The sequence below is a fragment of the Cupressus sempervirens genome, chromosome 3 (genome assembly GCF_028749045.1).
Source record: "Cupressus sempervirens isolate cs-2001-9-10 chromosome 3, ASM2874904v1, whole genome shotgun sequence".
In the NCBI taxonomy this organism is placed as follows: domain Eukaryota; kingdom Viridiplantae; phylum Streptophyta; class Pinopsida; order Cupressales; family Cupressaceae; genus Cupressus; species Cupressus sempervirens.
The window spans coordinates 3,702,964-3,723,907 of NC_143120.1; the positions used below are offsets into that span (position 1 = coordinate 3,702,964).

The following is a 20,944-nucleotide window of genomic DNA, read 5'->3' on the forward strand; positions in this document are numbered from 1 at the left end:
AAACTATTGAATTTCATCTTGAATTAAATGTGTTTTTAATTGTACGATCATAAGTTCTTAATTATCAAATTTAGTTTATTAAAAAATTATATAATTTAATAATTTAAATTCATTTATTAACTTGTTTTCAAACTAGATTGAATTTCATAAGTGAAAATTAAAGTATGTGTTTTCAAAATTGTAAGATTATAAGTTTATAGTTATCATTTAAGTCACTTTATTAAAAAACTATATATTTTAATGTTACTTTATTACATCTACGGTCATGTACTCTTAAAGTTTAAATTAGTTTAAATTAATATTTTTTTTTAATATTATATTTTGTAAAATTTCTCTAAAATAATGTATTGGCTTACCTAATTAACATATTTTTATCCACATAAAACTAATATTTATCTTTAGCAGGTTAGTATTTGATTATCAAATTTAGTTTATTAAAAAATTATATAATTTAATAATTTAAATTAAATGTACCATGGATGAATTTAATAATTTAAATTCATTTATCAACTTGTTTTCAAACTAGATTGAATTTCATCAGTGAAAATTAAAGTATGTGTTTTTAAAATTGTAAGATTATAAGTTCATAGTTATCATTTAGGTCAGTTTATTAAAAAATTATATATTTTAATGTTACTTTATTAAATCTATGGTCATGTACTCTTAAAGTTTAAATTAGTTTAAATTAATATTTTTTTTAATATTATATTTTGTAAAATTTCTCTAAAATAATGTATTGGCTTACCTAATTAACATATTTTTATCCACATAAAACTAATATTTATCTTTAGCAGGTTAGTAATTGATAATTTAAGAAATATGTATCTTTCTAACTTCTTACTAATTGATAATTGAGATACATGTACACATGTGTCTCAAAATTTTGTTCTATAGCTATAACACAAAAAAATACACATATGTACACATATACACGTCTCAAGAATAAACATCTACAGATCTAATATATCTCTATGTATTTGAAATGCAAACTATAAATCTCGAATAAATATACGTATGTAGCAAAATATAAAAATTCATATATACGTACATGTGATGGTATCTAACACTGAAATAATCAATAATCAAATAAATAGTGAAAGTACATGCATGTCATCAAGGAACTGAAATACACGTGTACATGTAAACTGGACCTCCAATATATTTGCATCAAAAAATATATAAATCTAATCTACTACTAGAAGGACCCCTCAAGACACATACAAATAGAATGACCCTCTGATCGAGTCTCCTGTACTTCCTCTCGTCGAGGCGCATTAACCAAGCCATGCAAATATATAGACATATATACATACATGTGTTATAGTTCTATCTCTAAAACATATATATACATATGTGTATCATGTACATATACATTCAAATTAAATACAAATTTGCATATATATAGATATATATCTAGTTTTCAAAATATTTAAATAACTTTAAACAAACTATTTAAAACTCAAGTACCTAAGCACTACCAGGTGCCTCAATAGAATCATCGCTCTCATGTATATGATGCCCTGAACCAACCGTATGTGTAACCATGTGCTCAGTGGCTTGTGCCTACATGATTTATTACAAGTTAAAGATTAAATTAAATATCTACATATATATATCTGAACTAAATTTTTCAATAAATGAACATATTTTTTAATTTCATATATATTTAAAATTAAAAATAAATTATATATGTACCTAGGTCTCCTAAGGTGGAGGATGATCAACAGACTCCATCATATCATCTACTGATGCACCTGAGCCTGAAACTCCATGTCCAACTGCTAGTAAATCTGAGTGAAGTGGATTGTGTAACTGGTTGGGTACATTTGGTGTAGAATCAGTGCTACTAGGTCCGAATAACAGGTCCATGTATGATGAAATACCTAGGGTCGAACTAGTATCAATCTCAGATAGGCCTCGCAACTGCTCACCAAAACCATCAAGGCCCTCAACTATGATATGGACATCTCCAACTCATATGCTTGAGTCATCTATAGAGTGTCGTGAGTTTGGTGCCGAATGCTGTGAGCTATGCACAGGTGTATCATCTGTCATTGGTGTGGGGCCTATGTCTATGGAATTATGTTGGGGGTTTGATGCTATCTAACAACATCCATCACCGTGTGTAATGGAATCCTCTGTGTATCAGAAATATAGCTAATAAATTGCAACATATCCTCCAAAAAATACAGTGCCATATCCATATGTGTCTATTGTCCTGAAAGACCACGAATATCGCCTGGTAGTGGTAGCCCAGCAGCTTTATATGCATCATCAGAGGAGGCACCTAAAGTGCTACTAGATGCTTGTGAAGATGGTCAACGAAGTGGATGAGGATGTCGACTATGAAGATAATGACCAATAGAATCTGATGTGATACTAGTTGCCGTAGATGCAATGTGCCCAATAGTGTCAATTGCTTCCCTCTGGGAAGCAATGACGACTCTATCTGCAATAGGCGCATGTGTAGGAATCATAGGAGGCATCCTCGGTCCAACAAACTGTATAAGATCTACAAATCGCAGATGATCTACACTGCGGTACTGGTCACGATCTGTGATCCGACCATGCCCCTGTCTACAATAATCAAGAATATCCAAGTAGTTGTTGTTGAGCCCTATATGGAACTCAGCGTACAATTGCTGTGCAAAATAAAGGGGTATTTGGTTGTTATTAGGATAATGACCATATGTAGCTAAAAATTGTGGATAGATCATGCTAGCAATAATAGGGTCTCTGCATTGTGTGACTCTATAGCCTCTCACCCTACCCTGTGTCCCCTCATAAGCTGGAAATACCTCTCTCTGGATGACATCTTTGGGGGCTACCCTCTTGACGTCATCGAATGATGCATCTCCTGGAACCTTAGCCCTAAGCTCCCTAGATATGGAAGCTAATATGGCAAGATTAAATGAATGGTGACCTCTAAACCTAGCTGTCAAATCCTGTAAACTCCTACATATTCTACATATTGTAGTACATATGTCTCTATAAAGACCATCATCAGAGGTCAATATAGATTGCTGCAGTCTAGCAACCTCATGCTTTGAAAATGAAAATAATGCATCGATATCAATGCGTGGAGGTGGTGCAGTAGGACCTCCAGCAGGAGCTGTAGGTGCAGCCTGACCTAGAACATGAGCCGCACTAGGAGCTAGAACACATGAGCTACATGATGAGCCCTACGTCGAGGTACATGAGGAGCATCACCAGAAGCTGCAGCATGAGCCCCACCACGAGCTGCACAAGGAGCCATATCAAGAACTGCATCAAGTGCTGCAATAGGAACTGCATCAACCTGTGCCACAGTAGGAGCCGTAGTAGGAACTACATCAAGTGTCGCACTAGAAGCCGCATAAAGCATATTGTGTGAAGCCATATCTGTAGAAATGTATGAAGAGCTAAATTTCCTGTTGTACATAATTTTTTATTTTTAACATTAAAAATTATACACATGTAATTAAACATACATCACACATCATGGACCTAGATAATTTGTAACACATCCAGACTTAGATTAATTTGCATATAAGTATAAGATGACTTTAAAGTTGAGAGTTTGGTTATGGTTAGAGTTAATTTGTTGTTCTAAGATTTTATTATACTTTGGGGCGTATTATTAGAGAATTCAATTAAAAGGTACCTAATAAATTATTTATATTACTCGTAAATGATAATGTTTTGAAGTTTAGGTTTCAAGTTGGGTTACATATATATCATTTAAAACAAGGTTCATACTTCATGTATGTACATGTGTTTGAATGTATGTGCATGTATCTCAAATGTAATTTTTAACAATTTAGGATTAGGGTCAACTTGTTTTAATTTTATGTAAGTTAGGCTTCAATTAGGTTTTCAAATAGGGTTTTAGTGTAATTAGGCTCAATTTTAGGGTAAGATTTAAGACCTTATGACACTGTTAGGGTTTACATGAACTTAAATAATTTCTAGCATTAAATTTAGGGGTTAATATTAAAGTCCATGGTTAAGAATTTAGGATAAAGGAACTTAGCATATTAAGTTTATGATTTGGTTCAAGATTATGATTTAGGGTATTTATTATCATTTATAATATTGCGTTTAGAAATTAAATTTTAAGATCAAGGTTAGGGTTAGGGTTTGGATGTACATGTATGTTATATTCATACCTAGATATGCAAATTAATCTACATTCTTATATATGTATAATTTAGGATCTCCCCTTAAGACATGTCATTGAATTATATAGTGAATTATATACTTCTAATTATTAAGACATTAAAAATAATAACATCTGTACATTTAAACATGAATATTGAAAACATATGTATGTACATCTATATCTACCACATGAACATATTTACATGTACATTTATGAAATAAAATATACATTTTAATCTACATTCTTATGTATAATTTAGGATCTCCCCTTAAGACGTGTTATTAAATATAGTTAATTACAGTTAGTTATAAGATAAATTAAGATCAATAGTTAACATATACACAAATTATACATATAAAAATGTGAATTTATTAAAAATATGTACATACATCTACTTTTAACCATGAACAAATATACATGTACATCTATGTTCAAAATAAAAAATTATACATTTTAATCTATATTTTTACATGTACAATTTAGGATCTAGACCCTTAAGATATGTCATTTAATTAAACTTCTAAGAATAAGACATTAAAGTGAATTTGACATATATACATTTAACATTAACACACACACACACACACACACACACACACACACATTTTAATGTTTTTTTAAATTTGTTTTCTAAAATTTTGTAATGTTTTTCTAATTTTTTTAAATGTTTTTCTAAATTTATTTTCTAAATTTTATATTACTATAAATTTTCTAATATTTTTCTAATATGTTTTTAAATTTTTTTTCTAAAAATGTTTTTCTAATGTTTTTTCTAAATTTGTTTTTTAAAATTTATATTAAATTATAAATTTTCTAATGTTTTTGCAATTTTTTTAAAAAAAATGTTTTCTAAGTTTTATATTAAATTATAAATTTTCTAATTTTTTTTCTAATTGTTTTAAAATTTATTTTTAAATATTTTTTTAATATTTATTTAAAAATTTATATTAAATTATAAATTCTGTAATATTTTTGTAATGTTTTTTTCTAAATTTTTTTTCTAAATTTTGTAATGTTTTTGCAATATTTTTTTCTAAATTTTCTAATTTTAAAAATGTTTTTTCCAAATTTTCGAATTTATTTTAATATGTTTTTAAAATTTTCTAATTTTTAAAACTATTTTTTATAAATTTGTTTTTTAAATTTTATATTAAATTATAAATTTTCTAATGTTTTTGTAATGTTTTTTATAATTTTTTTCTAAATTTTATATTAAATTATAAATTCTCTAATGTTTTCATAATGGTTTTTCTAAATTTTTTTTCTAATGTTTTTCCTAAATTTTATATTATATGTTTTTTACTATTTTTTCTAATGTTTTCTATATAATATTTTTCTATTTTCTAAATTAATATAAATAAACAATAAAAATATTAAATTAACATTTAGATATGTTTTCAAAACTATTAAAAGCGTAAATAACATTCAAATATGTTTTCAAAACTATTAAAAACGTAAATAACATTCAAATATGTTTTAAAAAAAATGCATTCAAAACATTAAAATATACTTTGATAATATAAATAAATACTTTAAAAATATTAAATTAATATTATTTTGACATACTCGATAATGAAGAGGAGAACGAAAACAAGAAGATGACGTTGACGAAAGTTGCTCAAGCCACACATTCGCCCGAATGCTCAATCAATAGTACTTGCCGTAAAAATGAGGTTGGAAAAGTGGAAAAAATATTTTTAAGCACCGAAAATCGGCTCACTATACGTTCACGTGAACATGTACCTAGCACATGTTTGTGTGAACATACCTTGACATGTTCGCGCGAACATGTGCTAGGTACATGTTCACGTGAACGTGTGTAATGTGTTCGTGCAAACGTGTGGCGAATAGAGATGCAAAAATTTGTCTACTTTTTCAAGTTTATTCGTCCCATTAAAGTGGAACTCATTATTGTGGGTTCATCCAGGTATGAACTATAGAACTAATTGCTTCCTTTCAATATTTGATAGCAAAATTTTTCTCTATCATTAGGGTTCTTGCATAATCCATGGTAGATCTTTTCTTCTTTCTACTATTCCATTCTATTGAGGTGTACCAGGTGTTGATAGCTATATTTTCATTGCTTTTTCATTGTAGAATTTATTGAATTCATTAGAGATGAATTCTCCTCCTTCCATTTGATCTTAAATGCTTCATTTTATTTCCCATTTCTTTCTCTACTCTAGCCAAATACCACTTGAATTTTTGAAATGCTTATAATTTATCCTTCGAGTACATTAATTTCATCATCCTAGAGTAATCATCAATAAATAAAATAAAATACTTATCTCCACAGTAGCTTTCTATGCCAATAGGTCTACAAAGGTATGTATAAACTAGCACTAGAACTTATTCAGAATGATAGTTCTTCCTCTTGAAGCTTGTTTTTCCCATCTTACCAAATTGACAATTCTTGCACATGCCCATGTCAATTTTGTTGAGACTTGAAATGCCTCTCACTCTTTTTTTCTTGCTTATGTTGACCATGTTATCAAAATTCACATGACACAACCTCTTATACCATAACAAAATTTCTTCTGCTTAAGCTGGGAAACATGAACTTTCAGTTAGATCAAGATAGAACAGATTACCTTTTTTTGATTTCTAGTCCCAACCATATTTTCTTTCCCATCCAGCACCTTGGCCTTACCATTCATGAATTCTACCTTGAATCTAATATTGTTCAACTATGCCACACTAAGTAAATTATATTTATGTTCTTCAACCCAATAAGCATTATCACATATGAGTTCATTGATCAATGCAATGCATTATTTTCCTTTTACATAATATGGTTCAACATTGCCAAATCTAACACTTCCGCCACCATAGTATACCAAGTTCTAAAATTTTGATTTATCACCAGTCATGTGGTGATAACAACCACTACCTATGATCCATGTGCCATTCTTGCTAACATGAGAAATGAGGGCCATCTTATCATTTTCATTATTTGATTTATCTGTAATAGCAATATAAACCATTTCATCTTCATCACTATTGTCAGAAGCTTTAGCCATGTAACATGATTTCTTACCTTTATCCTTCTCATCTTTGTACCTTTTTAAATCTTTCTTTCCTTTTTACTTGTACTTCTTTTCTTATTTTCTTTCTTTGTTTCGACACCTTACAACAATGTGACCAACTTCTTCACAAGAAAAATAGATTAGAGGTATTCTGCCTTTGTACTTTACTTTTCTTTAGGGAATCTTCTTGCAAGTAATGCTTCAATGGTTTCAAGATCATGATCAGAATATTGTTCATCTTCACTATTAGACTTCTTCCCTTTAGAATTTCTACCTTTCTTTTTGAGTGATAGCTTAGCTTGAAATGCAAACTCAATGTTACTAGAGTTAGGAACATAGTTATTCTAGTTATCTAACTCAAAGGCTTTCAACCTTCCTACTAGTGCTTCCAAAGTTATATCATCTTTGAGATTGCATCTCATCTCTTGAATTTCTAAAACTCTAATTGCATAAATAGGAAGAAGAGTTTTGAGCACCTTTCTTACCATGTTGAAATTTTCAAAATGGGAAGTGCACTTCTGAGAGGTTTTGGGGGGGTATGAATCATAAGTAACTAGCTTTTATCCTTATAAACTCTCTTTAACACATAATTGAAAGTAGAGTGCATGCATGTAAATAAAAAAACATGAAATAAAGACATGCATCAACACATGACACAAGAGATTTAGTAACCCAAAAACCATCCAAGAATAAGAAGGTAAAACTGGGGGTGACACCCAAAAAATCACTGCAGCAATATGTTCAACCAATTCTGATGGTTTGCCCTATAAAAGGCCTACCTTGTTAAAGGCTTTACATTGTGTCAATAGTGACCTGGTTAAAGGATTTACAAACACTTTACAAGAAGTGTCACCCTATTAAGGGATTTACAATAGGTTGTTAAACCCACCTAATTCAATAGGATTTTCATCACCTTTTCCAAAGGTTCTCCCACCTAGCTATTAAGCTAACCTATCACCATAGGATTTCAACATCTAATACAATGGTAAGAAAGTATTAGAACAATAGACCTGATAGAATGCAATCTTCAATTGATAGGTTCAGGTACTAGATCTGCTCTTCCTGTTCTGATCCTTGCTTGATCTAATCTCTAAGTATAACCCTTGTTTTGTTCTGATCAACTAGATGTAAAGATGCTACTCTTTACACTAAGTCCTTGACACCCCTGTTGATTTCTATGTTTTGCAACAATCTCTTGGCAACTTGATAACTCCAACAACTTTTTCAACAACTTTTAATATGGTGTTGTAGTCTCCTTATAAAGAAATTGTGGACTTAGGGTTTACAATGTAATCACGAACTTAAAATTCTCACTCAAATCCTTGGATTTCACCTATTGGTTGCATGCTATCTCAATTTTTTTGATTGGATGCATACTGATATCATAGGTAAATGCAAAGGCTTGATCTTATATTCTTATCTTTTTGTGACTCATGCAAAAATGGTTTTGTATCTTAGTTTGTGAAGGCACAAACTATTATGCTAATTCTGTAAGGAAACTCAGGTGCGGAAACAACTTCCTACACTAATCTCATAAGGAAAGTATGATGCAAATCCTATTAAAATCTTAAGTTCAACATCAACAACAGAAGACTCCAGTAGCTACTCGCAGTACCAACAAAACACCTTTTTCGCATCACTTCTTTTTGCAACCCTAAAAATGTTTATAACATGCGCTTCACTTTAGGGCCACTCCCAAAAGGTAAACTATATTAGGGTTTTACCATTCTTCGAGAAAATAGGAACCCCAAAAAAAATTTCAGGACGATGCCTCAAAACCCACTATTGGGGTAGAGTGTACAGTACTCAAATATCTTAGTTGCCACATGTCTTCACCTATCATTGAATCTTCCTAACATAGCTCTTAAGTGTCATAGGAATCCGTCATAACCGTTTTAGTCATGATCTCCTTATACACAATTCAAGATGTCGACACATCAACATTATTTGCAAGAAATACATTTTACAAAAAAATAATAAGAATAGGAATTATACAAGGTCGAGACACCTTATTCCTAACAAATTCTGTGTTGCTTAGCACATATTGCATTACCGGTGCTCGGCACATGTAAGTTCTTGTATTGCTGGGCACCTATTACACTCTTTGTTACTTGGCACATGAATATTCCCGAATCACTCAGCACATACTATGTTCTATTTCTCTCAGCCTGAATTATGACTTGGCACCTGTATACTACTCGACATTCATTACTCACTTGGCACCTAAAGTCACTTGACACTTGTTAAGATTTTGACTCGACACATACTGTGACTCAACGTACATGGTGTACTCGACATATATGGTAGAATTGGTTGAGTGTGTTGACACTCAAATTGCACTCACACATGCTTTGATTCTTTCACTATACTATGCAATATTTTCATTTTCTCTAACTAGTAGGTGCCACATACTTGGTGTTAAGATTTTTCAAGGCTGAGTCTCCAATAGTTGCCAAATGTAGATTCATGATTGCCTATCATGCTTGGAAGTTATCTTTTTTCAACTTGGGAATTTCCCTTCTATAATACATCTTGATCTTTACATTAGGTCCTTGAAACCTTATTTACAAGCACCAAATTCTTTGATATCAATTGTTGGAAATTTAAGAGGAGTAATTGGGGGTGAGGGGTGAATTAATTACCAAAAAAAAAAAATTATGTCCCTTAAGATGTCAATATAATAAAAAACAAAACTCTACTGATTATATTTTTGTAACTCAGTTAGCACCGAATCACTTGGTTAACACAATAACTCAGTTTACAATGAGAATGACTATTACTTGGTAAACACTCAGTTAATATTGAATATATACACTATTACTTTGTTAACACTGAAAATGTAGATCTTAATATATTAAGTATGATTATCCTTATTTAATTTATTTGTAGAAACATAAAGAAAATAACATGAACACATGAGATACTAAGATTTAATGTCAAAACCCAATTTGGGAAAATCACCAATTGCAACTAGTTATTATTTTTCAATATTCTGAAGTGAGCTTTGTTAGGAGACAATGCTATTAAAGGTTACAACCCTGTTAAATGGTTTAGACCACCCTATTAGGAGTGGCCTTGTTAGAGGTCTTTAGACACTTCAATCTAGAAATGTTACCTTGTTAGAGGATTTTGCAAATAGCTATTAAGATAACTCTATTAAGAGATTTGATTCATTGCTACAATTATAAGAGAGTAACAATGACTTGACCTGATTGCTGATGCAACTTACTTGTTGATTCCAGATCTTAGTTTTGGCTTGATTACTTGATCCTCTTTGATTAGAGTATTCTTTGCAGCTTGATTAACAAGGATACTCTGATATCCTTCTAATTCACTTAATTTATTCATCTTCTTCTTTTCCACATATTCTAATTTCAATCCTCAAATTTTCTTTATACTTATATGAATTAACTTATCAAGTCATCTTGAACATACTTAAAATAAATTAATAATCAACCCTTGAGTTAGCTAGAACAAACAAATTAATCCAACATACCCAATATGATGATATAGAAAAATTCTTCATTATCTAACCCAACTCAGTCAACACTAACTCAGAAAAGATTTTTCTTTGTTAACCAAGTGAACTCAATTAATACTACATCCTGAACTAAATTCCCTTTGGTAACTGAGTGAGCTTGGTTAACACTACTTCCATGCCAACTTTCCTTTGTTAACCAAGTAAGCCTTGTTAACACTGAACTAATGACAACTTCTCTTTTGTGCTCGAGTGAACTTGGTAGCTACTAACTTTGAAATTGGTTATCTCTAGAATGCTCAACATACATTGGGAATTATATTCATCACCTAAGTGAGCTCAGTAGACGCTTAATTTCTTTGTAAAGCTTGATATTTTATGTAATATCAAAGACAATATACAATTGAACAATTGATTTCAATAATGGAGCGGGGTCAATAATCCAAATAGAATGCCTTATTTCTTAAGATTGAGTTTGCTAAAGCATATGACCAGATTCAATGAACTTTCATTATGGCCATGCTTCAAGCCCTATGGTTTGATCCAATTTTCCTACACAGTTAGTTCAAATACTTTAAATTGATGGTGCTTCTACTTGTATTACCATCAATGGTTGTCAATATGAAGCCTTCAAGAATTAATGATCTGTTCGACAAGGTTTTCCTTTGGTTCATTCTCTTTATGTCTTGGTTGCTAAAGGGTTTGGCAATTTTCTTGCCAATGCCATCTCTTTGAGTCTTGTGCATGGCATATCCCTCCCTAATTCCACTACACATCTTGTGAATGTCCATTTTATAGAAGATCCTTTTCTAACCCTTCTTGAAGATGAAGGAAATATTGCCAATGCCTTGTAATGCTTGGATACTATCTACCTTACTTTAGGGTCTGCTAATCAATGAAATAAGACCCTTTGTTATAAACAATCTTTCTTGCCAAGGGTCTAGCAAGAAAGATTTTCTATCCAAGAAGTTGTATTATTGGATCACCAAACCCCTTTCCCTTTTCATCAAAATTTAGATCTGCTCCAAAGTATTGGTTGCTATGCATGTTTATTATTCTTCCTATTTGGCCCTATCAAAATCTTCTTACCTCAAGCTTGAGCACCTCTTGAGGAACTTCCTCTAGGCTTCTAATGCATTAAATCATGACTTTCATAGAGTGGTCTAGTACTTCTTTTGTCTTCCCAAAGACTATAGTGGTCTTGGACTACTTTCTACTCAAAATCAAGGTATTCACCTTTATGCAAAATGGGTTATTCGAGATTTCACTAGCAATGAGGCTTGGAAATTTTTGTTGTGTTACTCCATTTCTTGAGGTTTTCTAGTTAACCAACCACCCTAGAAGGGGATTGGATTTCAAACCCTTCTTGTGACCAATGAACCAATACAAATTTAGGAAAATTTTGTTGCTAAAAGCATTTGGAAAGCCTAGGAAGCCATTAAGCCTTGGGTTTGCTAGGCTAGAAATGGGTTAAGAGATGGTCTCTTCATGCACTGTTAAAACTTGTTATGGTCACCTTTGTTTGATGTCCAAGGTGTGATCCTTGCCAAGATTCAAGAAGCTAGTGCTTTGTGCCTATTTAGAAGGGGAATCAAAATAACCAAAGATCTCTTATCTATGTTAATATGAGTCTTCACTCATGGGAGGACCTGCAAGTGTAGTTTTAGCTCACTCATCTAGATTGTCAAACAGTTGATCTTCTAGTTTCTATGGTGCCTCCCCATATGTTGCACAAGCTTGGTACTCACTCATCTCACCCATGGTGGAAGGAATGGAAATGGTATTCTACCACAACTTTGACCAGTTATAAACCCAAGATGGGTTATTAGTGGCTAGTTCTCTGCCTTCTTATCATTGAGACTCTCAACCAATGCTAAGAATCGATGTCTCTCATAAGACTCAAAGTATTAGATTTTTCACAATTAGGAAAGCTATCACAGAGCCCGAGATAGCTCACTTTTCCTATTATATTCTCTTCCAAGGGTTACCATTGGGCCGTTAGCTTCAGCATTTCGATGTTGCAGACCCTACATGTCCCTTTTGTGGTTAGCCAGGAAGCTTCTTGCATTTTTTTGGTTCTACAGGTGGTCCAAAAATTACTAGCTCCGGATTCATGATTTCTTCAAACCCTTTCGACTAGAGGCTATTTCCTAGCATATGGTTATGTCAAGAGATTCAACTAGAGTCCCTTTTAAGTAGTCCTAGATCTAGCATGTTTTCAAAATGGAGATTTTGTTTACTATCTAGAAAGAGTGCAATGTAGTTTTATTCTCTCACAACTTTCTTGATATAAATTTTTCTATTTACGCTAAAGTGTGTATTTGTACTATGTCATAATGGAGATTCAAGTACAAATTGACAAGGTGGCACTAGAGATTGCCCATCTATAGGAGCTTTTAGCTCACTAGGGTAATGCCCTTGCATGGTCAGAAAGGTACCACCTAAGAATTTATCTGGTAATTATACTCCTACTTGTGGTTGTTAGAGAGGCCATAGTATCTCTACTCACTTCTCGTATACTCCCAGGTCACAACCTTCACACCACTCTCCTAGTAGTAGTTTTGGTGGTTGTTGTCACTCGGCCTCACCTCCTTAGAGGTCATGATTGGGATAGTCTTCAATGGATCCTCCTACTTCCCGTAATGCAGGATGGCCCTTTGTCTAGAGGGACCCTAAATGGGATTTCCCCTAGCTCGATTTAGCTATCTCTCCTCCAAGGGTGGAGGGAGAAAAAGATAACAATGATGATTTTTCTACCACTGCTGATGGATGGGCTCCCCCTAATCCATCCACCAAGCCCACTAATTTATGGGGTTCTAAAGACAAATATCCTCCCTCTGGTAGCACTACTCTTGCAGCTTGAGAGTTTTGCTCTTGTTTTCTGTTTTGTTACATCATTTTAAGCCTTTGGGATTATATATTTTTAGCGAATAGTTAATTTTCCTAGCCATGTGTTATGGGAACTTGGGCGATGATCTTGAAACCCCCAACTCCTTTGTGAATATATATCTTTAATATTTAATTAATAGAAAATGAACTATTCATCAACAAAAAAGTTGGTACAGGTCTTCCTTATCCTCTAATTGTCCTCCTCACTTTCATTATTAACTTGTAAAATAAGAGAAAACCATCTGTTAAGTTGATAAAGTGGAAAATATAACAAAGATTAAGATATTATAATGACTAAACATATTTCATTAGTAATTTGATTTTGATTTAGCATTAAAGTAATACTTGGATTGAAGGATTTTTCTTCTTTTTAATTCATTGTTTCAAATTTCTTAAGTGTCAATTCTAAATTTCCTTTTATGATTTTACCATTGCAAACTTGATTGTAAACCACTCTTGATAAAAATATTCAAAGGTTCCAAGTTTTTCATAATTCACTAGTTTTTTCCTGTGATGGGGCAGGAAGGAGATCCTCGCTTTCAATCATTGATTTCTCCATCACTAGTGAATTGAATTGACAAGGTTCTCCTCAATGTTATATTTATTAACCCTTCTCTAACTTTTATATATAGCAGATCTTTTTTTGCTTGTGAATTATATTCTTTGAATTGAAATTGAATTTGAAATAAAGATCTTGATCTTCTCTAGATAAAATAAATGACTCAATGTAGTGTCTACTAGGAAAAGGTTGACCTTATTTCATTAAATTATATTGTGAATCACTTAACTCCTTGATGTCCAATCTCTCCCTTGTGATTTGAAATAAGTATAATTAATGTTTCAAAATTTCTCACTTCAAAGTGTAGAAATGATCAAAATTATGAATAGTCTTGGAATTTTGGCCAAAGCAATGCCATGTACTTATTGAAGGATACAAATCATTTTTAATTTCACCTAACTAGAATAATACATGTCATTACAAATTTTCACTTCTTCATCTAGATTTTCTTTTCTTACAAATTAGAATCTCCTTCCAATCTTCAAATCAAAATCTTTCCAAAGAAACCTCAAAGCAACACATGGTTCTCAGATAGAAATTGGTAGAGGTACATGAGTGGTAAATATATCTCCTAGTAAATTTAGATGACTATAAGTATGTACTCAACAAGTCATGTGGTCAAAATCCTAGCATAATATATATTATGAAACTCTTTATTTCTTTAAAATAATGGTATTAAAATATTATATTTAAAAGATAAAATCTAGATGTCTAAAATGCACTAATGTGGATTTACTATATCCCGTTAACATAATTCTTCTAAACCATTTTTCAGTAATTTTTTTTTTTTTTTGTGAAACTAATTATCTTTTAATAATTATATAAATTTAATTTAATTTAATTTAATTATACTATTGCTCCTAACTTATGATACTTATGAATCATTCTTAATAAAACAAGAGCTCTTCATAAGCTAGAGTCGCTGACTTTTTGTGAAATAGAATATAGATTTGTTGTTCACCAAAGTCTCCATAGTTATACTTGTGATTACATAGATAAATAGTTCGTAAATATAATATTTATATTATTATATTATTATCACAAAATTACTACTACTATATATATATTAAAAAAAATATCTAAAGAAATGTCAAAGATATCTATAATAAAATGAATAAAAATTTAACTACATCAAAAAATATAATATTTTTTGTATTTTTGATTATTTATTTTGCACTCATTTAAAAATTATATTTTAATTTCTAAAAACTGATATTTATATCTCCAAAGTCTATAACTTTAGCAAATATTTTATATAGTTTTTATTAAATTATTTTTAAAAATACACTTTGTTTATAATAAATATTATACTTTTGAGATTTAAATGATTGTCAAATTCAACCTATAAAAATAAATGTCAACATTGGTACATCCTCACCATGTTATTGTCATTTAAATTGTAAGAACACAATAAATTTTTTAAAAAAACCATTTTCAGGAACAAAAATATTTAATTTAACATGAGAACATAATATTTATATATATTTAATAAAATTAAAAATAAAAACTAAAATTTTACTAAGTGTAAAATAATAATGCCAAACAAAAGATCGTTTTTATACTTACAAATATTAAAGATATATAAATTATGATATGATAGTTTAATATTCTAATAAAATTAATAATTTACTTATCAAATGTACATTTAAAAAAAAAAAATCATTGAAAAATATTATAAATCATTGTTCAATAAAAGTTGTAAATTTATAATTTAGTATTGTTGTAATCTATGGGTAAGTTGGAATTTCATTCAAAACTACTCTTAAGTATCAAAACATAAATAATATGTTTGAATAATTTCACTATTAGATGCACATATTCCTAGTCAAGAATTTGGTTTCATCCTAATTAAACAATTGATCTTTCCAATAGATGTTACTAGAGTTAGGAATATGGTTATCATAGTTATATCATCTTTTAGATTGCACCTCATCTCTTGAATTGCTGAAACTCTAATTGCATAAATAGGAAGAAGAGTTTTGAGTACCTTGCTTACCATTGCAACATCATCTATCTTTTCTTCCGAGGCTCTAATTACACTCACACGTGCTTTGATTCTTTCATTGTATTGTGCAATATGTCATCTTCTCTAATCTTGATTTGATCAAATTGACCTCTAAGACATTTTGTCTTAGCTCTCCTTACATTGTCATCTCCTCCATCGATAGCTTTTAGCTTCATCCACATGTCATGAGTAGTATTGCTCTCTTTGACTTCATCAAATTTAACATAATTGAGAGAAGATGCAATGTCAATCATCGTTATGTTATGATTCTTCTTTTCTATAATTTATTCAATAGTCATAGTTCTAGTAGGTGCCACATACTTGGTGTTTAGATATTTTAAGGTTGAGCCTCTAATAGTTGCCAAATGCAACTTCATGAGTTCCTGTCATGCTTGGAAGTTATCTATGTTCAAATTAGGAATTACCCTTCTATAATACATCTTGATATTTAGATTAGGTCCTTGAAACCTTATCTAAAAGAACCAAATGCTCTGTTACCAATTGTTGGAAATGCAAGAGGAGTAACTGAGAGGGGAGGGGTGAATCAGTTACCACAAAGAAAAAACCCAAGTCCTTTAACATGTCAATATAATACAAAACAAAACTTTGATGATTATACTATTGTAATTAAATTAGCACTAAATCACTTAGTTAACACAATAACTTGGTTTACAATAAGAATGATAGTTACTTGGTAAACACATAGTTAATATTGAATATATACACTGTTACTTTGTTAACATTGAAAATCTAGATCTTAAGATATTAAGTGTGATTATCCTTAATTAATTTAGTTGTAGAAACATAAAGAAAATAACATGAACACATGAGACAATGGGATTTAACATGGAAACCCAATTTGAGAAAACCACCAATTGCAACTAGTTATTTTTTTTCACTTTAGACCACCCTATTAGGAGTGGCCTTGTTAGAGGTCTTCAAACACTTCAATCTAGAAATGCCACCTTGTTAGAGGATTTTGCAAATAGCTACTAAGCTAACTCTATTAAGAGATTTTATTTAATGCTACAATTATTAGAGAGTAACAATGACTTGTCTTGATTGTTGATGCAACTGACTTGCTAATTTTAGATTTCAGTTTTTGCATGATTACTTGATCCTCTTTGATCAAAATATTCTTTGCAGCTCAATTAACAAGGATACTTTGCTATCCTTCTAATTCAATTCCTTTATTAATCTTCTTCTATTCCACATATTCTCATTTCAATCCTTAAATTTTCCTTATACTTATTTGAATTACCTTGTCAAGTCATCTTGAACATACTTAAAATAAATCAATAATCAACCCTTGAGTAAGCTAGAAGAAAAGAATTAATCCAATAGACCCAATACACTGATATAGAAAAATCCTTCATTAGCTGACCCAACTCAGTCAACACTAACTCAGAAAAGACTTTTCTTTGTTAACCAAAAGAACTCGGTTAACACTACATCCTAAACTGAATTCGCTTTGGTAATCGAGTGAGCTTATTTAACACTAGTTCCATGTCAAATTTCCTTTGTAAACCGAGTAAGCTTAGTTAACACTAAACTTATGCAAACTTCTCTTTGGTGCCTGAGTGAACTTGATATACACTAACTCTAAACTTGGTTATCTCTTGAGTGCTAGGCATGCATTGGAATTTTTCTTCATTGCCTGAGTGAGCTTGGTAGGCACTGAATTTCTTGGTAAGGCTTGACATTTTATGTAACATCAAAGAAAATATACAATTGAACAATTTTTTTCAATAATGGAGTGGGGTCAACAATCCAAAACATGGGCCTTATTTCTTAGGATTGAGTTTGCTAAAGCATATGACCAGATTTAATGAACTTTCATTTTGGCCATGCTTCAAGCCTTGGGGTTTGGTTCAATTTTCCTATAGTTAGTTTAGATACTTTTTGAGGATTCTTTTTCTTTTATTACCATCAATGGTCATTAATCTAAAGACTCCAAGCTTTAAAGATCTATTCGACAAGGTTGTCCTTTGGTTCATTCTCTTTATGTCTTGGCTATTGAAGGGTTTGGCTATCTTCTTGTCAATGCCATCTCTTGGGGTCTCATGCATGGAATATCCCTCCCTAATTCCACTGCATGTCTTGTGAATGGTTATTTACCATTTGATTCTTTTCTCACCCTTTTTGAAAATGAAGACAATATTTCCAATGGCTTGCAATGCTTGGGTACTTCTTGCCTTACTTTAGGGTCTGCTATTCAATGACATAAGACCCTTTTTTATAGCTAATATTTCTTTCTAGACCCTCAGTGGCTTCAACACTATGGGTGGAAATAGATGTAGCATGGAAAAATTTTTCTCTTTTTGGGCATCCACTTTTCCTTTTAAGCTTCCTTTTCTCCTGGCTCAAATACAAATAAAATTGGATTAGTGGATCACCAAACCCCTTTTCCTTATAAGAAAATTTTAGATCTGCTCCAAAGTGTTGGTTGCTATGCATGTTTATTATTCTTCCTATTGGGCCCTAGAAAAAACTTCTTACCTCAAGCTTGAGCGCCTCTTGAAGAACTTCCTCTAGGCCTCTAATGCATTAGATCAAAACTTTCATAGAGTGGTTTGGGGCTTTTTTTTTCTTCCCAAATACTCTAGCGGCCTTGGACTGCTTTCTACTCAAAAGCAAGGTATTCCCCTTTATGAAAAAATGGATCATTCAGGCTCTCACCAGTAATGAGGCCAAAATTTTTTTATTGTGTCATTCCACTTCTTCAAGTTTTCTAGTTAACTGGCCAACCTAGAAGGTGATTGGCTTTCAAAACCTTCTTGTGACCACCGAACCAGTGCAAATTTAGGGAACTTTTGTTGCTAAAAACATTTGGAAAGCCTAGGAAGCCATTAAGCCTTGGATTTTTTGGGCTAGAAATGGGTTAAGAGATGATCTCTCCATGAACCATAAAAATTTGTGTTGGTCACCTTTGTTTTATGTCCAAGGTGTGCCCCTTGCCAAGATTCAAGGACCTAATGCTCTTTGCTTATTTAGAAGGGGAATCAAAACACCCAAAGATCTATTTTAAAGTTACTTTGAGTCTTTTCTTATGGGAGGACCTATAGGTATAGTTTTATCTCACCCATCCAGATTGTTAGATAGTTGATCTTCTAGTTTCTATGGTGCCTCCCCATATGTTGCACAAGCTTGGTATTCACTCATCTCACCCATGGTGGAAGGATTAGAAATGGTATCCTACCACTTCTTTGACTAGTTATAAACCCAAGCTGAGTTATCAGTGGCTAGTTACCCACCTTCCTATGGTTGAGACCCTCAACCAACACTAGCATTTCTTGTCCTCTTAAAAGACTTGGAGTCCTATATTTTCCATGTTTTGGAAAGCTCTCATGGATCCAAAGATACCTCACTTTTCCTGGTATATTCTCTTCCAGGGGTTGCCGTGGGGCCCTTGGCTCCAGCATTTGGGTGTCCTAGACCCTAGATGTCCCTTTTATGGTCAACATGAAGCTTCCTACATATTTTCTAGTTTTGCAAGTGGCCCCAAAATTATTGGCTCTGGATTCATGACTACTTCAAACCCTTTCAACTAGAGGCATTTTCCTAGCATATGGTTGTGCTGGGAGATTCAAATAGAGTCCATTTTAAGTATTCCCAAATCTGGCATGCTTTTAGAATGGATATTTTGTTTACTATCTAGAAAGAGTGCAATGTAGTTTTATTGTCTCACAACTTTCTTGATATAAATGTTGCAATGTACACTAAAGTTCATATTTGTAATAATGTCATGATGTAGATTCAAGTACAAATTAACAAGGTGGCATTAGAGTTTTTCCATCTGTAGGATCTTTTAGCTCTCATGGTCACAAAGGTACTACCTAAAAGTTTATTTGGTGATTTTACTCCTCCTTGTGATCATCAGAGAGACCATAGTAGCTCTACTCACCACTTGCATACTCCCAGGGCACAACTTTCACACCACTTTCCTAGTAGCGATTTTGGTGGTTGTCACCACTCAGCCTCAATGGTTCCTCCTGCTACCCCTAATGTAGGATGGTATTTTATCTAGAGGGACCCTAAATGGGCTTTCCCCAAAATAGATTTAGCCATCTCTCCTCCCAAGGCTAGTGAGAAAAAAGATAAAAGTGATGTCATTTTTGCCAGTGCTAATGGATGGGCTCCCCTTGAGCCATCCACTAATCCCACTGATTAATGGGGTTTTGATGACAAAGATCCTTTCTCAGCTGGCACTACTCTTGCAGCTTGAGGGTTTTTCTCTTGTTTTCTATTTTGTTACTTCATTTTCAACCTTTGGGATTATATATTTTTGGTGAATAGTTAATTTTCCCAGCCACATGTTGTGTGAACTTGTGAGGTGATCTTGTGTCCCCTGAACCCTTTTTGTGAATATATATCTTTAATATTTAATTAACATGAAATGGACTATTCATAAAAAAAATTTGGTATAGGTCTTCCTTATCCTCTAATTGTCCTCCTCAATTTCATTATTAGCTTGTAAAATTGTGAGAATTATTTAGAGTAACTGAGGGGGGGAGGGGTGAATCAGTTACTCAAGGTCCAATAAAACTTTTCACTTATCCTAGTGAACCCATTAAACATTCATGCATCGAAGCTTACCAATCTAAACTTGTAGGTTACTAATAAATCAACATGCAACAATAAAACATGAAAGATCGACACATAACATAGTGATTTACATAGAAACCCAATTTGGGAAAAACCACTAGTAACATGCTACCTTGTTTCTCACTCTTCTGAAGTGATTCCTTGTAAAAGGTCTACCCTATTAAAGGCTACAACACACACTATTAAATGTGACTCGGTTAAGGGATTTCAACCACCCTATTAGGAGTGAGCCTAGTTAAAG

At 32.0% G+C, this 20,944-nt stretch overlaps 1 pseudogene; it reads right to left on the reverse strand.

Annotated features, from left to right (window-relative positions):
- Positions 1 to 3,379, reverse strand: part of LOC149564434 (putative protein phosphatase 2C 26 pseudogene) — a 47,802-nt pseudogene extending 44,423 nt beyond the window's left edge.
- Between the last annotated feature and the right edge of the window lie 17,565 nt (positions 3,380 to 20,944).